This window comes from Coregonus clupeaformis, unplaced genomic scaffold, assembly GCF_020615455.1.
Source record: "Coregonus clupeaformis isolate EN_2021a unplaced genomic scaffold, ASM2061545v1 scaf1651, whole genome shotgun sequence".
Classification (NCBI taxonomy): domain Eukaryota; kingdom Metazoa; phylum Chordata; class Actinopteri; order Salmoniformes; family Salmonidae; genus Coregonus; species Coregonus clupeaformis.
The window spans coordinates 29,864-53,256 of NW_025535105.1; the positions used below are offsets into that span (position 1 = coordinate 29,864).

At 45.7% G+C, this 23,393-nt stretch overlaps 1 pseudogene; it reads left to right on the forward strand.

The window, feature by feature from the left end:
* Positions 1-15,002: 15,002 nt before the first annotated feature.
* On the forward strand, positions 15,003-23,104 carry LOC123487321 (annotated as a pseudogene).
* The last annotated feature ends 289 nt before the right edge of the window (positions 23,105-23,393 follow it).

The following is a 23,393-nucleotide window of genomic DNA, read 5'->3' on the forward strand; positions in this document are numbered from 1 at the left end:
AAAGCTTATCTCATTGGCTACAAGACTGTCAAGGTGCCATAGTAGCCAATCCCCTGTGTAATGAATGACTGCAACATCATATTTTTGATGTGCAAAGACATAGTCACTCGGTGGACATTCGATGTTGCCATTAAGTCATACATCATCAGATAACATTGGTAATAGACTGGATTTGTTCCTACCAACCTAAGGATTCGGTGTGTATCAACGTACTCCGTGTTGATTTCGTTTATGCTTCACAACGCTAGCCGGAATGTAGGTAGCAGTCATCTTGAAACGAGATCATCGGCACGGCCTGCCCTTATAAATTCATATGCCCATATATGGTAGTAAGTCACACCAAATATTTCAATAGCCAAGATACTTTCTGCAGACACCCTGCTTTTGCAGATAGGGGCTACCGTTCTCATACCAGACTGAATTGAATTTAGAAAATCTAATCGCGTCCCCAAATAATATTATGATGAATTGCATCACGTGTCTAAAGCTGATGATTTAGAAGTATTGCATAGGTTATAAAACTTTCATTCTATGTATTACACTTGTAATCGAAGGAAGACAATCTTGGAAGACAAGTCCTTCTTTGCTTTGTAAACTGAATATTATATGATTTCGGATCCATAAAAGGCCAAAACAAATGTTATTCTAAAACACTACTATACATACGGTTGATATTTTATTGTCAACATAACAACAACTGTACGGAACATAATACAATAAGACATTAGAAAAACATTAATTCATTGTCAAGTGAAATTATCAATATTAAAGAAAATGTGCCTGATTTATATGAAAGCTCAAAACTAAACATTATTTTTGAAATACACTATAGCTACATTACAACAGATCCTTGATTGTTAACATATCAAAAACGTCCAAAACAGACCCATGTTGGGGTCAGCCAATTAAGGTTTTCCATTGTGAATTTGATATTTAAATCACTTCCTGAATTCGAATTGGCCCCAACAGACAGATGTCATGGGTCCTTAAATTAGAAGAATAAAACTCAATTTACTCTGACCATATTAATGCTCTACTCTCACAGATTCAACGGTTCTCCATGAAACACCATGCAGCATTCCAATTAGCCAATGGTGGATTATTTGGGACAGTTAACACGCAATTACCTCCAGTTTGACTGTTCCAAAACCTGTGAAAAGAGAACACCACCGTGAATGAAAAGAAATGACTGAATCAAAGAACGATTTAACAATGCTTCTTTGTTGTTTACACTGAATGAAATGTCCTTACCCATCAGTCAGATTCTGATTACTTCCGTTAACCCAGAGCCATTGGCCGACTTTAGTCAGGCCGATCCAGTACCCATGATAGCCATCAAAGTAGTGTTGAGTGTGGTTACTAATAAATTCCTTAATGAGAAGTGAGTGAAACCACAAATTAGGTGTTAGTAGAAAGCGTTTTTTTAAATATTTTTTATAGCAATTCACAGTTTCGGGAGGCAGTGTGTAAATGCTGGATCTAATGGGTCTAATCAGGTCCAAATGAGAAAATAACAAAGAGCACAACAGGAAGTAGCATTGTAATGGGCTTTGTTCTTTTGTCTTTCAGTTATTACTGCTTTACCCTGAGCTAATAGCTGTCACACATTTTAATCTAGTTCCTATTTCACTTTTTTAAAAATTCATTTTAATTGTTTGAGTTTCTTAAAGGTTGGGTGAATCTGTCCCTTTAAACTCTTGTTTGTACCAGTGTCCCACCTGTTCCTCTTGGCTGCCAATGACAGCCAAATCAGCATTCTCTTGTTTGCAATATTGTTGGCTTTGTGTCCAGGTCTTCCATGGAGCGGCAGGGTGCAAAATCAGGTAACAACTAGATTTGAACAACATCCAGCCATGTTGACAAGAGTTACACTCTCTCTCTACAACAATAAAACATTACAGTTTTAACGCTACAATATAAACAATATTAGTATTATTAAGACTGTATATTAATTGAAAGTGTAATATCTAATAAGTAATGTATTTTAATGTTTAAGAAGGGTGATTACCTCCTGTGCCATTTTTTTGTGAACAATATTTCTTGACAGGAAAATCATCAAGCTGATATATGACCCGAAGATTCCAGTTCAGTCTATCCCTCTCTCTTGACATCTTTTCTTTCTCAGCCGCTAAACGTTGGTTTGCAGTGCTAACATTGCTATATTCACTCTGCAATATGTGATTGGCTGTACTCAGATTGCTGTTGAGATTCATTAGGTCCTGATTGGCCGCCAGTTCCCTCACCAACTTTGTGTTGTGCTCTGAGAAGGCAGTCATGACTGTGGAGACAGAAAGACATGTTTGCTCTATGATGTCATCCTGCACCCCTCCAAAATCCATAATACTTTATGATCCACATACTCACAGTAGACACAGAGGCCTATAATGGCTGAAAGCAAGAGGACACAAACAACCCCCAAACACAATGCCATTCCTCGAAAGGGTTGAGAGTGGAGAGCAGGCCTCTCATCCACTAGGAATAGCAAAGATAAGAGTCATGTTATTATAACCATACTGTTAGCATAAAAGTATACATGTAATGGTAAGCGTTATTCCATCATTTGATGAAATCAAAAAATTGAACAATAAATGGTGGATAATTTGACTATAGCGTAGAGTCAATCCAGACTGCGAAAGATTTGCACTATAGCGCGATTGAAATGTAAAGGCATTCGTGGAGACTGTATTCACGGTTAACGCTGCATATGTCGGGTCATTCAGAAATGACCTTAATATAGCTATTGCTCTATAGTCTCGTAAGCCCGACCCTAGGCAGCAGCAGTGACTAAGGTCTGGTTTCATTGACATACTTTTTCGGCAACTTCAATAAGGGAAAAACAGACAACTCTCCCAACAAATAACGAGGCTGGCATGCCAGAACATCGAGATTCGAAACCAAAGTTTGCAGGCAAAACCTTTGCAATGGTTTTAGTGAAGGTAGTTGATGCAAACTAGCCACTTGCAAAATGCACTCATTAAAAATAACCTCTGTGATCTCCATCTTGCTAGCTACTATTTTGTATTTTATTCAAGTGGATAAGGTAGTGACATAGGCAGTGACGTAGTTCTTCTATGCCAAACTGACGTTCTATTACTTACAGACAGTCTGTGTTAAGCCGGAACATTTGAAAATTGTAAGAGGCAACCCGGATGTCTACAAAGATTAATCACGCTATAATTTGGATCTTCCGCAGTCTGGATGGAGTCTAGCCTTATCTCCCAAATGCACCTGTTGTGGCAGGACTTTGTTGAGTGACTGCACTTCCCTTAGCCTTTACTTCAGCATATACTGTTTCTTCCTCTTTTTTCTCTGTGGGGAAGAGAAAGGGGCACACATTCATATCCAATAATATGATTTTGATATATTGTGTTATTGATTTTTATATATTGTGTTACATGCCACTAAGCAAATCTTATGCCATTAGTAACCCTAACATGTAATCCATATTGCTTTTTTGTTGTTGATTGAAAGGTATGTAAAAACAGACATTTAAACCTATTCCTCAGCCCCAATATCAATATACCTCAGCCCACATACCCACACACATCAACCCAATTACCTACACACCCTAGTCCAGTTACCCCCTTGCCCTAACTCTAATACCCACATGTAAATACCCTAATATTGAAAAAATCAAGTACCGATACACCCATATCCTAGCCTTAAATGTCCTATTTGTTACTCATAGACCCCAGTTTCTTTGCCAAAACTCCTCATCCCTGTTACTTTCCTATCTCAGCCCTGTTACCTGCTTTGCCTAGGCCTGTATTCCCCAAGTCACCAACAGTAACCTATATCCAGCTATTCGTTGCACAACCCAACCCTGTTATTTGCATATCTTAGTCCTGTGACCTCTGACCTGTAATCAGTTAATCAATTCTAATCATTTCATAGATAAACTCATTGTACAGTGGTATAACACTATTGCCCTATTCATTTTTTCCTACCACAAACTTGCTGCCAGAATGGATTTGAATGGGCAATAGACGTCCATCCAGACCCATTATGAGCCTTGTGTATCACTACACCCCATTACTGATATAAATCAGGTAAAACCATGGGTATACTCATATAAAACAGGTCTAACCCAGTACCCAAACCAGGTCTACACATGTACTTCAGACCCAATATTGTTACAGACCAGCTGCACGTCTAACCCAATATAGATTTTATTTTGAAACAGGTCTACTGCTATGTCAACCCCAATTGTCATAAAAATGAGTATTCTTCTGTATTTCTGCCCCAATATTCATACAAACCAGGTCTACACCTGTATCTCAAATAGACATACCTAAAGTATGCACCTGTGCTTGAAGCCAATTAATCAACTAAGCTAGGTCTAAATATGTGCCGAAGCTCGAATACGCATATACTGTTAACCAGTTCTATATCGTGGAGCTCCGCCCCATAGGGGAGCTCTGCTCCTATTGGTTTACCCTCTGCCCTAAGGCAGCATCAGCCTGAGACAAAATTATAAGAGGGGATGCCTCCCCTCAATCAGCCTCCCTTTTTCTTCAGCGACTGGATGACTAGACTGAAGAGCCAAGAAGAGACGAAGCACAAGACTCAGGACGAAAAAACGCCGTTGATATTCCAGTCATCAACGTCGTCTAAATGAGCACACCGGGAGATTTTCCACCCCCAAAAGCTCTTTTCAGAGCTCAGTGCAGATGCTCTTCCATGGCGGCCGGTGACCACCACGACCTGTGTTTCGTGTGTTTGGGATCCCAGCATGCCAAGGAAGGCGTCTGCAGTCCCCCGAATTGCGCCTCCTGCGCCCTCCTTTCTTTAAAGGAGAGGAAGCAGGGCATGTTCAGGGAGGACATCCCCCCTTGAGGACGTGCTGTCGATACTAGCCTCTGCTTCAGAGGCGTCGTCCGACGGCGCAGACTCGGGGGAAGATAAGGACTTTGAGGAGGAGTCTGGCATTCCAATGAAACAGTCGGACCCCATCCCTCATACATTCAAGCCCCCCCTTTCCTTTGGAGAGTGAGAGGGCTTGTAGTCCTTATAGCGAAGGGGATACGAGCTCTGAGAGATCAGAAGCTCTCTCTTTCGCCGCAGCCTCTCTGAGATCGGATTTTCCGGGTCTCATTGAGAGAGCTGCTCAACGGCTGGTGATAAGGCTGCCCTCTCTTCCCTCCGCACCGGAGGTTGATATGATGGAGGGCGGTCCTTATTCCAGACCAAGGAAGGCGGCAGAGCCAGTGGCTCCTGCCATGCCTACTTTGGCTAGATACGGCTCGTGGGAGGCACCTTTAGCGGCGTGTTCGCCTGTAAAAGCGTATCTCCCATTCCCGAGAGTGGAAGGAAGGTTCCAGGGTCAGGGAATCCCCAGGTTAGAGAGCGCCATGGCGGCGTATCTCGTACCGGGTTCGAGCCCTTGGCCCTCTTCCAAGAAGGCCACGTTGCCATCCCACAAGGACCGACTCACAGCGTCGCTGTTAGAGAAGTCCTTTGGGTTGGGAGCCCAAGCTGTAGCAGCAGCTAACAACATTGCCCTCTTGGCGGCCCTGTCCCGTTTAACCACGGGCAAGACAGAGCTGGCACCGGAGGAGGTGGAGGAGGCGTCCAGAATTTCTGGGCGCCATACTCCACCTGACACAGGCGTCCGCAGTCTGCGCGGGGAGGTCCATGGCCACTTCGGTGGTCGGGGGAACGACACCTCTGGTTGTCCTGACATCCATGAAAGAGGCAGACAGGACGTCTCTTTTGAACGCCCCCTCTCTGACGACGGCCTCTTTGGGGGTCGCAGTCAAAGAGGCGACGGAGCGTTTTCTAAGCTGGAGGAGGAGAAGAAACAGCTGGCCAAGCACCTGCCGTTGGCAGGACGACTCGGCCCCGCTCCATCCCAAAGGCCATCTACCTCCGCCCCTCCAAGTAGACCGGGGTCTACGGCGAGGCGGCGTAATCGGCGTCCCGCCCTTCCAGCAGCTACGGTAGCCCCACTACAGCCGGCGAGGGAGGTGACGAGGACGCCGACCTGGCCCTCCAAGGGAGGCAAGAGGAGGCATACGTGACGGGACGCGGGGGAGTGGATGGAGGACGCATCGATGGTGTCGAAAGCGCCCACTGTTCCCCCCCACCCTTCGGTTGAAGGGATGGGTGTTGATGTAAATGCCTGTTGGGGATGGCGCACTAGCACAGACTAAGGTCTCCGCTAGTACAAGCCAGACCCATGCTGCGTTCACGGAGGGCCCGATTACCGCGGTCACGAAGGTGTCCAGAGTATCGGCGCCCCCAGGCATTGTAACACAGCAGCTATCTGGGGACGGCGCATTATCGCAGACCAAGGTCTCGGTTAATAAGATTCAGACCCATGCTACGTTCACGGAGGGGCGGATTACTAAGGTTATGGGTATAACCAACGTATCGGCTCCCCTGACAGAACGAGCTAGTACTCACCACACTGAGTGTGAATCAACCCACCAGGGGTGCAGAGTTGAACACACACAGAAGGTGAAAGTTAAGAAGGTATCAAGGCGCCGCCTTGTTTTACCTCATAGAGACCTCATACTACAGACTTCTAGGAGTATTGTAGTGAAGGGCTCTGATAGTGAATTGCAGTCACCTAAGATGACGCAATCGCTTGCTGGGGATGGTGCCCTGCCGCAGGCTGTGACCTCGGTCAGCGCAATTCAGACCCGCGATGCGTTCAAGGAAGGCAGGAATACGACGGTTACGAGTTTAACCGACGTCCCTGCTCCTCTTTCTCTCTCAGAACGCATTGATGGTTCCTCTCCCTTTCACGGGAGGCCCACCTTGGGCTGTTCCACCACTTCGATGTTGGGGAACAGTGGCGGTAAGGGCCATAGAGGAATACAGGTCCTTCCTACTGGATGCACCACAGCTTCGGGCTCAGCCGCTTCTCTGCATTGCTGGCAGTGGCGAAGAAGCTGCAACCTCTCACGCTGGCTAGAACAGACGTTGCAGAAGGGTTATGCTCTCCAATTCCACCGACCCCACCCCCGCTCAGGGAGTGGTGGAGACGGGTGATGAAAAACGCCAGACAAAGTGGCCGCTCTGATGACAGAGATTACGGAACTTTTGGCGAAGGAGGCGGTGACAGTAGTTCCCCGGGGAGCAAAGGAACAAAGGGCTATATTCGCCTTATTTCCTAGTGCCCAAAAAAGACGGGGGAGTGAGGCGATTTGGATTTACGCATTCTCAACGAGAGCATAACCAAACGGCCCTTCCGAATGCTAACGACAAAACGTCTGCTGGAATGTGTCCAGAGAGGGGACTTTTGTACGAGCATAGACCCAAAGGACGCGGCAGACTTTCATGTGCCGGTTCAGCGCGTCACAGGAAGTTTCCTGCGGTTCGCCTCTCAAGGGGTGGCGTGGATCTGAATACACCAGGATGCCATTTGGGTACGCCCTGGCACCTCGCATATTTTCCAAGTGTGTGGAGGCGGCATTGAACTGCCAAGGCAGTCAGGGAATACGGCTACTAGCCTACCTGGACGACCTACTGGTTCTCGCCCGTCAGCAGAGCTGGCGATCACTCACACAACACAGACAGTGATGCATCTCACAAGTCTGGGGTTTGCTGTGAATTGGAAAATGAGCGCGCCTGGCCTACTCATCAGATTGTCTACCTGGGGATACAGCTAGACACTGTGAGGATGAGGGCTCGAATTCGACCCCCAAGGGTAGCTTGTTGCTAGCCCTAAGGAAGTGTGTCCGAATCACACGGTGACGGCGCTGTCGATCATGTCACTTTTTGGGTCTCATGTCGTCAGCCCACTCTGTGGTTCCGCTGGGACTCCTGCATATGGCGCAGGATGCAGCGATGGTTCGCCCAACTAAGACTAGACCCATTGAGCGTCAACGTCATCGGTTGGTGGTGGTTCCCCTCTCGCTCAGTGCAGACCTGAACTATTGGAGAAACTTGCGCGTTGCTCACGCACGGAGTCCCGATAGGAAAGGTGTCCTCTCACATCCCAGTATTCACGGATGCGTCCCTGACGGGATGGGGAGGGACATGTCAGACACAAGCGATAGGAGGTGTGTGGCCTCAATCAGGTCGTCACATCAACCTCCTGGAGTTGGAAACGGTTCGACTGGTTCTGACCCACTTTGCGCCTACTCCTTCGGGGTCGCGATGTGCTGGTCTGGTCAGACAACCGACCACAGTAGCCCACATAAATCGCCAGGGAGGAGTCAGGTTCCTGCTCTCCATCGGGCGGCAGAGGAATTGTGGCTGTGGGCTCACGAGCACCTTCGCTCATTGAGAGCAGCACACATTCCGGGCTACTTGAACGTAGGAGCAGACCCATGTCAAGAGGGGGGTCCTCGAGACGACGAGTGGTGTCTGCATCCAGACATTGTTCTCCAGATTTGGGAACAATTCGGGAGAGCCGAGGTGGACCTATTCGGTCACGAGTGAACGCGCAATGTCCTCTGTGGTTCTCTCTGAGGGAACAGGGACGAACCGCCACTGGGAAGGGACGCCTTGCGCACCAACCGTGGCCGAGAGTTCTCCTGTACGCATTCCCTCCGCTGTCCTGCATTCTCCCACTGCTAGCCAGGGTGAGGTCAGGGGGACTGTCAGTGATACTGATAGCGCCCGATCGCCCGGGGGCTCCTTGGTTTGCGGAGATGAGTCAGATGTTGATTGCGCCACCTTGGCCAATTCCACATCGACGGGACGCGTTGTCTCAGGCGGGTGGCACGATAGGGAAATTGCCCACAATCGCCAACCACTGAAGGCCTGGCTGCTGAGAGGGACAGGCTAGAGCGCCGTGGGTTATCTGATGCAGTGATCAGGACCATACAGGGTTCACGTGCCAGTTCCACTTCTAAGATGTATGCCAGTAGATGGAACGTGTATCCACGAGGTGTGTCACACAAGGTGTAGACCCCCATGAGCTGTCAGGTGGAGAGTATTCTCTCTTTTCTACAGCTCATGTTTGATAAGCAAAAAATCGCCTGCCACGATTAGAGTGTTTGCAGCAGCGATTTCAGCTTGTCATGAGGGTTTTGGCAGAGACAATGTCTTTAGCCACCCTCTAGTGAAACGCCTTATTAGGGAACACGGCGACTTAGGCCAACACCTAGAGTCACGCTTCCTCAGTGGGATTTGGCTTTGGTACTGAAGCGCTATGTAAGTCAGCGTTCGAGCCATTGAATCAAATACCCCTCAAGATGCTGTCTATAAAGACAGCACTGTTGCTCGCTTTGACTACAGCTAAGGTCAGTGATTTGTGTGCTCTTTCGACGAGACCTGACTGCTTGGCCTTCAATGGTGACCTGAGCAGAGCAGTGTTACGTCCTAACCCGGCATTTGTGCCGAAGGTTATTAAGAGTTCATACAGGTCACAGACCGTGGAGCTGTGGGCTTTTTCTCCTCCTCTCATAGAGAGAAGAGTGAGGAAAAGCTCCATCGCCTGTGCCCGGTACGCGCTTTGGCGTGTTACGTCGAGCGCACAGCAGCGATTAGTCATCGCCCAGTTGTTTGTGTGTCACGTGCAGCTGCACTAGGTAGACCACTTTCAAAACAGAGGTTGTCTCACTGGCTTTGTGAAGGCATTGAGACAGCTTATGAGGCAGCAGGGCGGCAAATTGCCTAAGGGGATCAGGAGCTCCACTCCACTCGTGGAGTAGCGGCTTCTACTGCCCTTTTCAGAGGAACAGGGGTAGAGGATATCTGTAGAGCAGCATCCTGGTCGACGCCGTCTCCATTTATCCGTTTCTATCTCTTAGATATGTCTTCTAACTCTCTGGCTCGATCTGTACTCAGCGTGGCTGAAGGGAGATCTTGAGCAAGAAAGAGAGGAGAAGCAGGACTGTGGACACAGGTTTCCATCAGGTCCGCTTTGGTTAGGAAGACGTGTTTTTGACAGATGTGTTTTCTAACTCTTTGGCTCGGTCTGTACTCAGCATAGCTGAAGGGAGATCTTGAGCTAGGAAGAGAGGAAAAAGCAGGACTATGGACAAGGTTTCCATCAGGTCCGCTTTGGATAAGAAAACATATTTTGTGGCATGACTCCTGACTGACAGGTTCAGTACTGTCAGGGCGTGTTGTAGGTGTAGTGTAGGAATCAAACGCAGGACGCAGACTGAATGTTCCAAAAGCTGTATTACTGGCCCAACACAGGCAACAGGACAACTAAGCCCGACAGCAAAAACACGCACGAAGGCGAAAGGTAAATGCGCACTAACAGGTGCGACAAAATGAAACGGTGCACACACAAGTGCAAATAAGCTCCAGCACAGTGGAGAAATACGCTCAACCGAGCAAAACACAACACTGACGGAAACAATCATACACAACACTAGACAAACACAACGAGAAACTTATAGGACACTAATTACGTAAAAACAGAAACAGGTGTGGAAACAAACAGACAAAAGCAAACGAACATGAAACATCTATCGGTGGCAGCTAGAATTCCGGAGACGACGAACGCCGAAGCCTGCCCGAACAAGGGAGAGAGGCAGCCTCGGCCGAAACCGTGACAAGTACAGTAGAGGCATGCGTTGATTGACAGAATGTGAGGTCATCTATCTGCTTGTTCAGTTTAGTATGACTCGTGTTTTGTTCCTGCCCACTAATCTTGGGATTCCATTGAGTGAGTGGGGCGGTCTACCGCGTTCACAATGTAGAGTGACACTTTGTGTCATTCCATTAGTGGTCGGTAGTGTTTTCACAGGATATTGAGGCACATCTATCTGCTAGTACAGAGTAGTATGGCTTCTATTCTGGTGATCTGCCCACTAGTCATTGGCATTGCCATTGGACTAGGTGGGGCGGGTCTTTAACCGATGACGCGATATATTTGTGACGCCCGTATGGGTTTTTAGTTGCAGTACTGGGGACTTGGTCGCAGCCATTGCTAGGCCTGACCTTTTCGTTTCGATGGGAAGTGTTGGGCTCGAGGCAGGGGAGTACATTTTGGGAGCGCTACGCTCCGCTCTTAAACCAATAGGAGCAGAGCTCCCCATGGGGCGGAGCTCCACGTTATAGAACGATTAGTTACCGGGAGTGTAACTCCAGTTCTATGAGTGGAGCGGAGCCCCATAGGACTTAAGGCCCTGCCGACCCTCTCTAGTCTCGCTGAAGAAAATATCTCGGGAGGCTGATTGAGGGAGGCATCCCCTCTTATAGGGACACTGTACTCTATTGGCTGTAGGTGTGTGCATAATTTTGTCTCAGGCTGATGCTGCCTTTAGGGCAGAGGGTAACCAATAGGAGCAGAGCCCCCTATGGGGCTCCGCTCCACTCATAGAACTGGAGTTACACTTCGGTAACTAATCGGTCTACCCCTGCATCTCAGCTCCAGTACTCCTACAAACCAGGTCTACAGCTGTGACTGAGTACCAATATTAATATAAACAAAAATCTACACCTGCATCTCAGCCCAAATACCCATACCAACCAGGTTTAGACCTGTGGCCATGTCCCAATACTCTGATAAACCAGGTCTACACTTGTGACTATTCAGCAAAACCAACATAAACTTGCAAGAGACAGTAAAGAAACCTATTGACATTCAATATTTGTCAATTTACTACACTAACTCAGTACCATCATGAGAGTACAATTCCCCCTGAAATAACAGAATATGACGTTTTACAATTCAGAATCACTGATTAAAAACTATTGTAAAGGCTAATGGATAATGCTAAAATGATGTGTAAAATAATTTTGATCAAGTACACTACCGGTAAAAAGTTTTAGAACACCTACTCATTCAAGGGTTTGTCTTTATTTTTTACTATTTTCTACATTGTAGAATAATAGTGAAGCCATCAAAACTATGAAATAGTAACCAAAAAAGTATTAAACAAATCAAAATATATTTTATATTTGAGATTCTTCAAATAGCCACCCCTTGCCTTGATGACAGCTTTGCACACTCTTGGTATTCTCTCAACACGCTTCATGAGGTAGTCACCTGGAATACATTTCAATTAAAAGGTGTGCCTTCTTAAAAGTTAATTTGTGGAATTTATTTCCTTGTTAATGCGTTTGAGCCAATCAGTTGTGTTGTGACAAGGTAGGGTGGGTATACAGAAGATAGTCCTATTTGGTAAAAGACCAAGTCCATATTATGGCAAGAACAGCTCCAATAAGCAAAGAGAAACGACAGTCCATTACTTTAAGACATGAATACAGAACATTTGAAAGTTTCTTCAAGTGCAGTCGCAAAAACCATCAAGCGCTATGATGAAACTGGCTCTCATGAGGATTGCCACAGGAATGGAAGACCCAGAGTTAACTCTGCTGTAGAGGATAAGTTCATTAGAGTTACCAGCCTTAGAAATTGCAGCCAAATAAATGCTTCACAGAGTTCAAGTAACAGACACATCTCAACATAAACTGTTCAGAGGAGACTGTGTGAATCAGGCCTTCATGGTCGAATTGCTGCAAAGAAACCACTACTAAAGGACACCAATAGGAAGAAGAGACTTGCTTGGGCCAAGAAACACGAGCAATGGACATTAGACTGGTGGAAATGTGTCCTTTGGTCTGGAGTCCAAATTTGAGATTTTTGGTTCCAACCGCTGAGTCTTTGTGAGACGCGGTGTGGGTGAACGGATGATCTCCACATGTGTATTTCCCACCGTAAAGCATGGAGGAGGAGGTGTTATGGTGTGGGGGTGCTTTGCTGGTGACACTGTCTGTGATTTATTTAGAATTCAAGGCACACTTCACCAGCATGGCTACCACAGCATTCTGCAGTGATACGCCATCCCATCTGGTTTGGGCTTAGTGGGACTATCATTTGTTTTTCAACAGAACAATGACCCAACACACCTCCAGGCTGTGTAAGGGCTATTTTACCAAGAAGGAGAGTGATGGATTGCTGCATCAGATGACCTGGCCTCCACAATCCCCCCGACCTCAACCAAATTGAGATGGTTTGGGATGAGTTGAACCGCAGAGTGAAGGAAAAAGCAGCCAACAAGTGCTCAGCATATGTGGGAACTCCTTCAAGACCGCTGGAAAAGCATTCCAGGTGATGCTGGTTGAGAGAATGCCAAGAGTGTGCAAAACTGTCATCAAGGCAAAGGGTGGCTATTTGAAGAATCTCAAATATAAAATATATTTTGTTTAACACTTTTTTGGTTACTACCTAATTCCATATGTCTTCTTTCATAGTTTTGATGTCTTCACTATTATTCTACAATGTAGAAAATAGTAAAAAATAATGAAAAACCCTTGAATGAGTAGGTGTTCTAAAACTTTTGACCGGTAGTGTATATAATAAATTACAGACACTGTATTCATTCATATACCTCAAGCATCAGTGATTCAATGTATTTAAAATTAAGGCACGTATGTATACTAGACCCTTTAAACATTATATTTACAGAGAAAATATTTCTGAATTTCAACAATGTATTCGTTTTTAAAGTTGTTGTATACAGACTTCTGGTGCCAAATTTGTCTGTAAAGGTACATCTTCGAGAAATATGCTTGTGGTCTTGTGATCATTTTGAGAAATCATATGAAACTTATCTAAATGATATGATAATGCATAATATATTAAACATTTTATTATAAGTACAACTTTAACTTCTCCAGAGCCTGTAAAGTACAAAAAAAGTATTCTCGCTATTGTGACCCATGAGATTAAATGGGTTAAGAATGTAATTTGTACTTGATTAACTGTAAAGACACTTGATTAAAACATAATAGCAGAGTAGATTTGCCATCACAAAGACAAAAAACATGAACATGATTCAGCATAAATAGCTGGCATATCTGCCTCACTTGCTTTAAGCACCCTTCAATTAGAATATTCACAAACAATTGTGATTGTTATAGTCTTCAGTCTGGAAGGCACATTTTTGTAAACTGATAGAAATGAACTAAAAGAGAGTGATATTGATGAAGAGATGAGAAAAAAAGGCCAAGACTCACCTTTCGGCGAAGAAACGATGCGATTCTTGAAAACCACGGGAGAATAATGCAGCTCTTCTGCCATCCTTTACTTCTCGTCAATAGTGTGTTTCTTAGAGATACAAGTACGGAGAAACCTTACCCAGTGTTGATCTCTATGAGGTGGTGGCTCTTGTTGTTTTTATCCCTATTAGGACCTGTATTACTACTTCTGCTTTGACTCTGGTTTGCATTAAACATGTCACAGGAAACAATTCCACTGTTTCATCTGACTGAGAGGAGGAAGTTATGTTGACCTGTCATGATGGTACTGTCATGATACTACTGAGTACACTTTTGAGCCAACCATAGGATCGAGGTTGAATATGGACGTGTGGCTGCTGCAATGTTGAAATACTGTCCCCAGAGGGTAGTAGTGAGGTCAAAATGGATCTGAGAAATAGCTACATCAAGATGGTGTCCTATCCTTTATTCAGTCAATCAATTATCCAATTAGATTGATTTAGCCTATGATTTCTAAACATATATCACATGTGACAATCGGAGTTGTCTTAGTACAAATACAAATGTTTCCTCTAGGCTTCCTGTCAAGTCTCTCCATTTACAGTGCTGTATTAGAGTATTGTATTCATGCTATTGCATTTAGCCTTACATATTGTACATTCAATAGTCACACAATTATGCACAATATGTGTGTATCAGAAAAAAACTGCTGTAAAGAAATACATGATTTCATAAAAATAACTAAATATGTACTTGTAGAGAGATAACATAAATCATTCAATCAAAATGTGAATTTCTCCCAGTGAATAAGAAGCAAAGACATTCCAGCAGTGCTAGAGTTAACCCCAAATGACATCACTGCTCACTCCCACCTCCCTCTCTTCCTCCCTCTCCATCTCTCCTCCCCTCTCTTCCCCTCTGCCCTCCCCCTGCATTAATTACAGTATGAAAGGAGAGTATCTCACCAGCGGTCACACTACAGGAGGCAAGCAGCCTCACAGCACATTCTGACCCTCAAACACAGGCTTGGAGAGAGAGACCGAATCAGCACCTCACACACATTGACAGAAACTGCTAGCTCCAGAGTGAGGCTCTCTTTTACTCAACCAGCATCACTATCTTTCCTCTCGCTCTCTCTCTCTGACATGGAGCTCCACAGCATCCGACACCACCACAGCCACCGGACCGACAACAAGCTCCAGATGCTGAACCTCAACCAACGCCTGAGACCTACCTGGGCCGAGTGAAGCTGCTGGAGGAGGAGAACAAGCTACTATGCCAGGAGATCCAGGCCCTGAGGAGAGGCAGCGGCCAGGGGGGCGGATGGGCCTGGAGGACAAGCTGAGCCTGGCCAGGCAGGAGGTGGAGGAAGCCTGGAGGGAGAAGGATCGGGTGGAGCTAGAGCTAGGGAGCCTGGGTGAGGGAGCTCCAAGCCCTGGGGGCTGCAGAGACAGTGGGAGGCGGACGCCCATGGGGAGGTGGAAGAAGAAGCTGGCAGACAGCAGGAAGGAGATGGAGGAGGAGAGGAGGGCTCAGATCTGGTTAAGAGAGAAGGTGAGCCAGCTAGAGAAACAAATCCAGTTCCAGATACAAACCCACCAGGAAGATGTTGCCGGCTTCCAGGCTACACTAATCCATGTCAGACCGCACTGCCACCCCTCCACCCCCAAACGGGCACCCAGCTACCCAGCCTCCAGGAGCTGGGTGAGGAGTACTCCCAGATGGCTGTCAGGGCGTGGCATGAGGCGGCCATGGTGTTTCAGGGCCAGGTGAACAGCCTGGAGGAGTCTCTAAACCAGGCCAGAACCCGGTTGGCCCAGGTGGGCCAGGAGAAGATTGAGAGCCAGCTGAAACTTCAGGCCCTGGAGAATGAGCTGGCATCAGCCCAGGATAGAGGCAGTATCTGGAGAGGAGTGTGGCCCAACAGAGAGACAGGCAGAGGCAGGAGATACAAAACCTGCAGGAAAGAACAGTTAAAGTAGCCGACCCCTGGTCTTTAGTGTGGGCGTATTCATGGGTGTGGGTTTATTCATGTCAATTTCTCATAGGTAACTTTGTTATAACATTGTAATTTGCCAATTCAATCGTATAATAGTATCAATTAGCTTATTTAGAACTCCTGTTCACCTGAACTGAGACTGAAGCCATAAAGTGAGATTCCTAACCTTACTATGAAATTCCCTTGAATCATCATGCATTGTTTAAAACGTCTTGAGTGTGTTGTCTGAATGTGACTGCTGTCTGGGATTTAGAAACTTCAAATGATTTCAGTCCAAAGACAAATGACAATGTGCTTGTTGTGTATCTTGCCAGTTAATCCAGACAGCTGGAGCTACTTCCAGTTATTTCCAGCACAGGGGTTGGGGGTGAGCAGACCAGAGCAAAACAAAACGTTTGAAATGTCAGTCATAGCAGAACATTTTTCAAATGGACATGGCCCAAAATAAAAACAGGGAAAATATGGTAATGTTATTAAAACGCACAGAGGTGTTTTTGTCCAAATGAGTCTGATGATATCTATGATGTAGAAACATACCAACTGAGTATCTCTGAGAGGCCTTATATTGTCCTCCCTTTCATTTTAAATGCTAATGAAATGTTTGGATAGAAACGGCATGGTGGGGCTCTGGGTATTAGTTTCAGGTCATAATTTGTCCAGAAAGGTAAAAAATCCAGACTGGGGCCCAACCATTAGATGCAGGGAACACAATATTGAACATTCTATGTTCTATGCTGGGCATAAGCTCTTGCCATGGGGCCAGGAACCAGAATTCAGTGCCTTCAATACCTGTTCATGTGCTATAGTTGGATGACAACAATGCCATTTCTAATAAATTCTCTTCCCTTTTCCTGTTCCACAGGCCCATCTGGAGGTGTTGGAGATGGAGAAGGGGGCTCTGGGAGATCAGATTGACACTCTCCTGATAGAAAGTAGGGGTCTGCTGCAGCTGAAGATGTCTCTAGGCATGGAGGTGGCCACATACAGGTACGGTTCATGTCTCAGTACATATATCAGACACCACATACAGGTACGGTTCATGTCTCAGTACATATATCAGACACCACATACTTCTCTCATCATACCTTTAGCACTAAACTACACTGCTCAAAAAAATAAAGGGAACACTTAAACAACACATCCTAGATCTGAATGAATTAAATAATCTTATTAAATACTTTTTTCTTTACATAGTTGAATGTGCTGACAACAAAATCACACAAAAATTATCAATGTAAATCAAATGTATCAACCCATGGAGGTCTGGATTTGGAGTCACCCTCAAAATTAAAGTGGAAAAACACACTACAGGCTGATCCAACTTTGATGTAATGTCCTTAAAACAAGTCAAAATGAGGCTCAGTAGTGTGTGTGGCCTCCACGTGCCTGTATGACCTCCCTACAACGCCTGGGCATGCTCCTGATGAGGTGGCGGATGGTCTCCTGAGGGATCTCCTCCCACACCTGGACTAAAGCTTCCGCCAACTCCTGGACGTCTCTGATTGGGGACCATACTTAGGCAGCCCGTTTGGCACTAGTTAATTGTGGGATCTTGTTCCGTTTGGTTTGTTGTGTATAACCTAGGACTTCACGTATTGTTTGTTTGTTGTTTTCGTTCGTGTAAGTACAATTAAAGTATGTACGCTGATCACGCTGCACCTTGGTCCGTCTCATTCTCATCCTGTAACGATCGTGACAATAGCCCTATTTGGTAAAAGACCAAGTCCATATTATGGAAAGAACAGCTCAAATAAGCAATGAGAAACAACAGTCCATCATTACTTTAAGACATGAAAGCCAGTCAATCCGGAAAATTTCAAGAACTTTTAAAGTTTCTTCAAGTGCAGTCGCAAAAACCATCAAGCGCTATGATGAAACTGGCTCTTATGAGGACCGCCACAGGAAAGGAAGACCCAGAGTTACCTCTGCTGCAGAGCATCAGAAATTGGCAATTAACTGCACCTCAGATTGCAGCCCAAATAAATGCTTCACAGAGTTCAAGTAACAGACATCTCAACATCAAGTGTTCAGAGGAGACTGCATGAATCAGGCCTTCATGGTTGAATTGCTGAAAATAAACCACTACTAAAGGACACCAACAAGAAGAAGAGACATGCTTGGGCCAAGAAACACGAGCAATGGACATTAGACTGGTGGAAATCTGTCCTTTGGTCTGATGAGGCCAATTTTGTGATTTTTGGTTCCAACCGCCGTGTCTTTGTGAGACGCAGAGTAGGTGAACAGATCATCTCCTTATGTGTGGTTCCCACAGTGAAGCATGGAGGAGGACGTGTGATGGTGTGGGGCTCCTTTGCTGGTGACACTGTTGGTGATTTATTTAGAATGGCACACTTAACCAGCATGGCTACCACAGCATTCTGCAGCGATACGCCATCCCATCTGGTTTGCGCTTAGTGGGACTATCATTTGCTTTTCAACAGGACAATGACCCAACACAACTCCAGGCTGTGTAAGGGCTATTTGACCAAGAAGATGAGTGATGGAGTGCTGCATCAGTTGACCTGGCCTCCACAATCCCCCGACCTCAACCCAAAGCAGCCAACAAGTGCTCAGCATATGTGGGAACTCCTTCAAGACTGTTGGAAAAGCATTCCAATTGACTACCTCATGAAGATGGTTGAGAGAATGCCAAGACTGGGGACGGGACATTAAAAAACTGTAATATCTTATGTTTCACGGAATCGTGGCTGAACGACAACAATGACAACATTCAGCTAGCAGGCTATACGCTACATCGGCAGGACAGAACGTCTGACTCTGGTAAGACAAGGGGCGGCGGTCTGTGTATATTTGTAAACAACAGCTGGTGCACAAAATCAAATACTAAGGAAGTCTCGAGGTTTTGCTCGCCTGAGGTAGAGTATCTTATGATAAGCTGTAGACCACACTATTTACCAAGAGAGTTTTCATCTATATTTTTCATAGCTGTCTATTTACCACCACAAACCAATGCTGGCATTAAGATTGCACTGAATGAGTTGTACAAGGCCATTAATCAACAGGAAAACGCTCATCCAGATGCAGCGCTCCTAGTAGCCGGGGACTTTAATGCAGGGAAACTTAAATCCGTTCTACCTCATTTCTACCAGCATGTTAAATGTGTAACCAGAGGGGAAAAACTCTAGACCACCTTTACTCCACACACAGAGACGCACACAAAGCTCTCCTCGCCCTCCATTTGGCAAATCTGACCATAACTCTATCCTCCTGATTCCTGCTTATAAGCAAAAACTGAAGCAGGAAGCACCAGTGATTCGGCTAATAAAAAAGTGGTCAGATGACGAGATGCTAAGCTACAGGACTGTTTTGCTAGCACAGACTGGAACATGTTCCGGGGATTCTTCAGACAGCATTGAGGAGTACACCACATCAGTCACTGGCTTCATCAATAAGTGCATCGATGATGTCGTCCCCACAGTGACCGTACGTACATACCCCAACCAGAAGCCATGGATTACAGGAAACATCCGCACTGAGCTAAAGGGGTAGAGCTGCCGCTTCAAGGAACGGGACTCTAACCCGGACGCTTATAAGAAATCCCGCTATGACCTCCGACGAACCATCAAACAGGCAAAGAGTCAATACAGGTCTAAGATTGAATCATACTACACTGGCTCTGACGCTCGTCGGATGTGGCAGGGCTTGAAAACTATTACAGACTACAAAGGGAAGCACAGCCGCGAGCTGCCCAGTGACACAAGCCTACCAGACGAAGCTAAACCACTTCTATGCTCGCCCGAGGCAAGCAACACTGAAGCATGCATGAGAGCACCAGCTGTTCCGGGACGACTATGTGATCACGCTCTCCGTAGCCGATGTGAGTAAGACTTTTAAGCAGGTCAACATTCACAAGGCCGCAGGGCCAGACGGATTACCAGGACGTGTACTCCGAGCATGTGCTGACCAACTGGCAAGTGTCTTCACTGACATTTTCAACATGTCCCTGACTGAGTCTGTAATACCAACATGTTTCAAGCAGACCACCATAGTCCCCGTGCCCAAGAACTCTAAGATAACCTGCCTAAATGACTACCGACCGTAGCACTGACGTCTGTAGCCATGAAGTGCTTTGAAAGACTGGTCATGGCTCACATCAACAGCATAATCCCAGAAACCCTAGACCCACTCCAATTTGCATACCGCCCAACAGATCCACAGATGATGCAATCTCTATCGCACTCCACACTGCCCTTTCCCACCTGGACAAGAGGAACACCTACGTGAGAATGCTATTCATTGACTACAGCTCAGCATTCAACACCATAGTGCCCTCTAAGCTCATCACTAAGCTAAGGATCCTGGGACTAAACACCTCCCTCTGCAACTGGATCCTGGACTTCCTGACGGGCCGCCCCCAGGTGGTAAGGGTAGGTAACAACACATCTGCCACACTGATCCTCAACACGGGGGCCCCTCAGGGGTGCGTGCTCAGTCCCCTCCTGTACTCTCTGTTCACCCATGACTGCATGGCCAGGCACGACTCCAACACCATCATTAAGTTTGCCGACGACACAACAGTGGTAGGCCTGATCACCGACAACGATGAGACAGCCTATAGGGAGGAGGTCAGAGATCTGGCCGTGTGGTGCCAGGACAACAACCTCTCCCTCAACGTGACCAAGACAAAGGAGATGATTGTGGACTACAGGAAAAAAAAAGAGGACTGAGCACGCCCCCATTCTCATCGACGGGCTGTAGTGGAACAGGTTGAGAGCTTCAAGTTCCTTGGTGTCCACATCACCAACGAACTATCATGGTCCAAACACACCAAGACAGTCGTGAAGAGGGCACGACAAAGCCTATTCCCCTCAGGAGACTAAAAAGATTTGGCATGGGTCCTCAGATCCTCAAAAATTATACAGCTGCACCAACGAGAGCATCCTGACTGGTTGCATCACCGCCTGGTATGGCAACTGCTTGGCCTCTGACCGCAAGGCACTACAGAGGGTAGTGCGACGCCCAGTACATCACTGGGGCAAAGCTCCCTGCCATCCAGGACCTCTACACCAGGCGGTGTCAGAGGAAGGCCCTCAAAATTGTCAAAGACTCCAGCCACCCTAGTCATAGACTGTTCTCTCTGCTACCGCACGGTAAGCGGTACCGGAGTGCCAAGTCTAGGTCCAAAAGACTTCTCAACAGCTTCTACCCCCAAGCCATAAGACTCCTGAACAGCTAATCATGGCTACCCGGACTATTTGCACTGCCCCCCACCCCATCCTTTACGCTGCTGCTACTCTGTTAAGTATTTATGCATAGTCACTTTAACTCACCCACATGTACATATTACCTCAACTACCTCAACTAGCCGGTGCCCCCGCATTACTGACTATGCAACGGTACCCCCCTGTATATATAGCCTCCCTACTGTCACTTTATTTTACTGTATATATAGCCTCCCTACTGTCACTTTATTTTACTTCTGCTCTTTTTTTCTCAACACTTTTTTGTTGTTGTTTTATTCTTACTTTTTTGTTTAAAATAAATGCACTGTTGGTTAAGGGCTGTAAGTAAGCATTTCACTGTAATGTCTGCACCTGTTGTATTCGGCGCATGTGACCAATAAAATTTGATTTGATTTGATTTGAAGACTGTGCAAAGCTGTCATCAAGCAAAGGGTGGCTACTTTGAAGAATCTAAAATCTAAAATATATTTTGATTTGTTTAAAACTTTTTTGGTTACTACATGATTCCATATGTGATATTTCATAGTTTTGATGGCTTCACTATTATTCTAAAATGTAGAAAATAGTCCAAATAAAGAAAAACCCTTGAATGAGTAGGTGTGTCCAAACTTTTGACTGGTAATATATATATATATATATATATATATATATATATATATATATATATATTTATTTATTTATACTCCGGACTCCGTCATTTCTGGTCCGAATATTTATATATTTCTTAATTCTATTATTTTACTTTTTAGATGTGTGTATTGTTGTGTATTGTTAGATATTACTGTACACTTCGAGCTAGGAAAACAAGCATTTCGCTACACCTACAACAATATCTGCTAAATATGTGTATGCGACCAATACAATTTCATTTTGATTTGATTTCAGAGCTCCAATTGCATTTTGACTCAGAAAGTGACCTTGGTTGGTGACAGCTGGTCTTGACAGTCTGTTATAAAAGGACAGAATATCTTAGATGTGGTTTGCAAGTTCCTTAAACATTTCCAACAGGGGAGGAACATAGTTAGACAGATAACAACACTCATCTGAATTTGGAACCTTGTTGTGAAAGACTGATATACTGTAATGATTAGATAACAACACACTCACATACTTGCCACAGGGAAATGTTGAGAGTGACTTGTAGAACACACAAAATCCCAAAGCTCACAGAAACCATCCTGTAGAGTCTTCTCCCTGAACCCTCCGGTCCTGAGGAGATACACATTGATGTGAGAACACACACACATGCATACACACATGCACACAACCATACCCACACACACACACACACAAATACCCAGACACACACATGCTGCACACACACTAAAACACTCACACGCGTACACGCAATCACGCACGCACACGCACACACGTACAAGAGGGTGGGGGTGTAATATAATCAACTACAGTGGGGAGAACAAGTATTTGATACACTGCCGATTTTGCAAGTTTTCCTACTTACAAAGCATGTAGAGGTCTGTAATTTTTATCCAGAAAATCACATTGTATGATTTTTAAGTAATTAATTTGCATTTTATTGCATGACATAAGTATTTGATCACCTACCAACCAGTAACAATTCCGGCTCCCACAGACCTGTTAGTTTTTCTTTAAGAAGCCCTCCTGTTCTCCACTCATTACCTGTATTAACTGCACCTGTTTGAACTCGTTACCTGTATAAAAGACACCTGTCCACACACTCAATCAAACAGACTCCAACCTCTCCACAATGGCCAAGACCAGAGAGCTGTGTAAGGACATCAGGGATAAAATTGTAGACCTGCACAAGGCTGGGATGGGCTACAGGACAATAGGCAAGCAGCTTGGTGAGAAGGCAACAACTGTTGGCGCAATTATTAGAAAATGGAAGAAGTTCAAGATGACGGTCAATCACCCTCGGTCTGGGGTTCCATGCAAGTTCTCACCTTGTGGGGCATCAAGGATCATGAGGAAGGTGAGGGATCAGCCCAGAACTACAGGGCAGGACCTGGTCAATGACCTGAAGAGAGCTGGGACCACAGTCTCAAAGAAAACCATTAGTAACACACCACGCCGTCGTGGATTAAAAATCCTGCAGCGCACGCAAGGTCCCCCTGCTCAAGCCAGCGCATGTCCAGGCCGGTCTGGAAGTTTGCCAATGACCATCTGGATGATCCAGAGGAGGAATTGGAGAACGTCATGTGGTCTGATGAGACAAAAATAGAGCTTTTTGGTCTAAACTCCACTCGCCGTGTTTGGAGGAAGAAGAAGGATGAGTACAACCCCAAGAACACCATCCCAACCGTGAAGCATGGAGGTGGGAAACATCATTCTTTGGGGATGCTTTTCTGCAA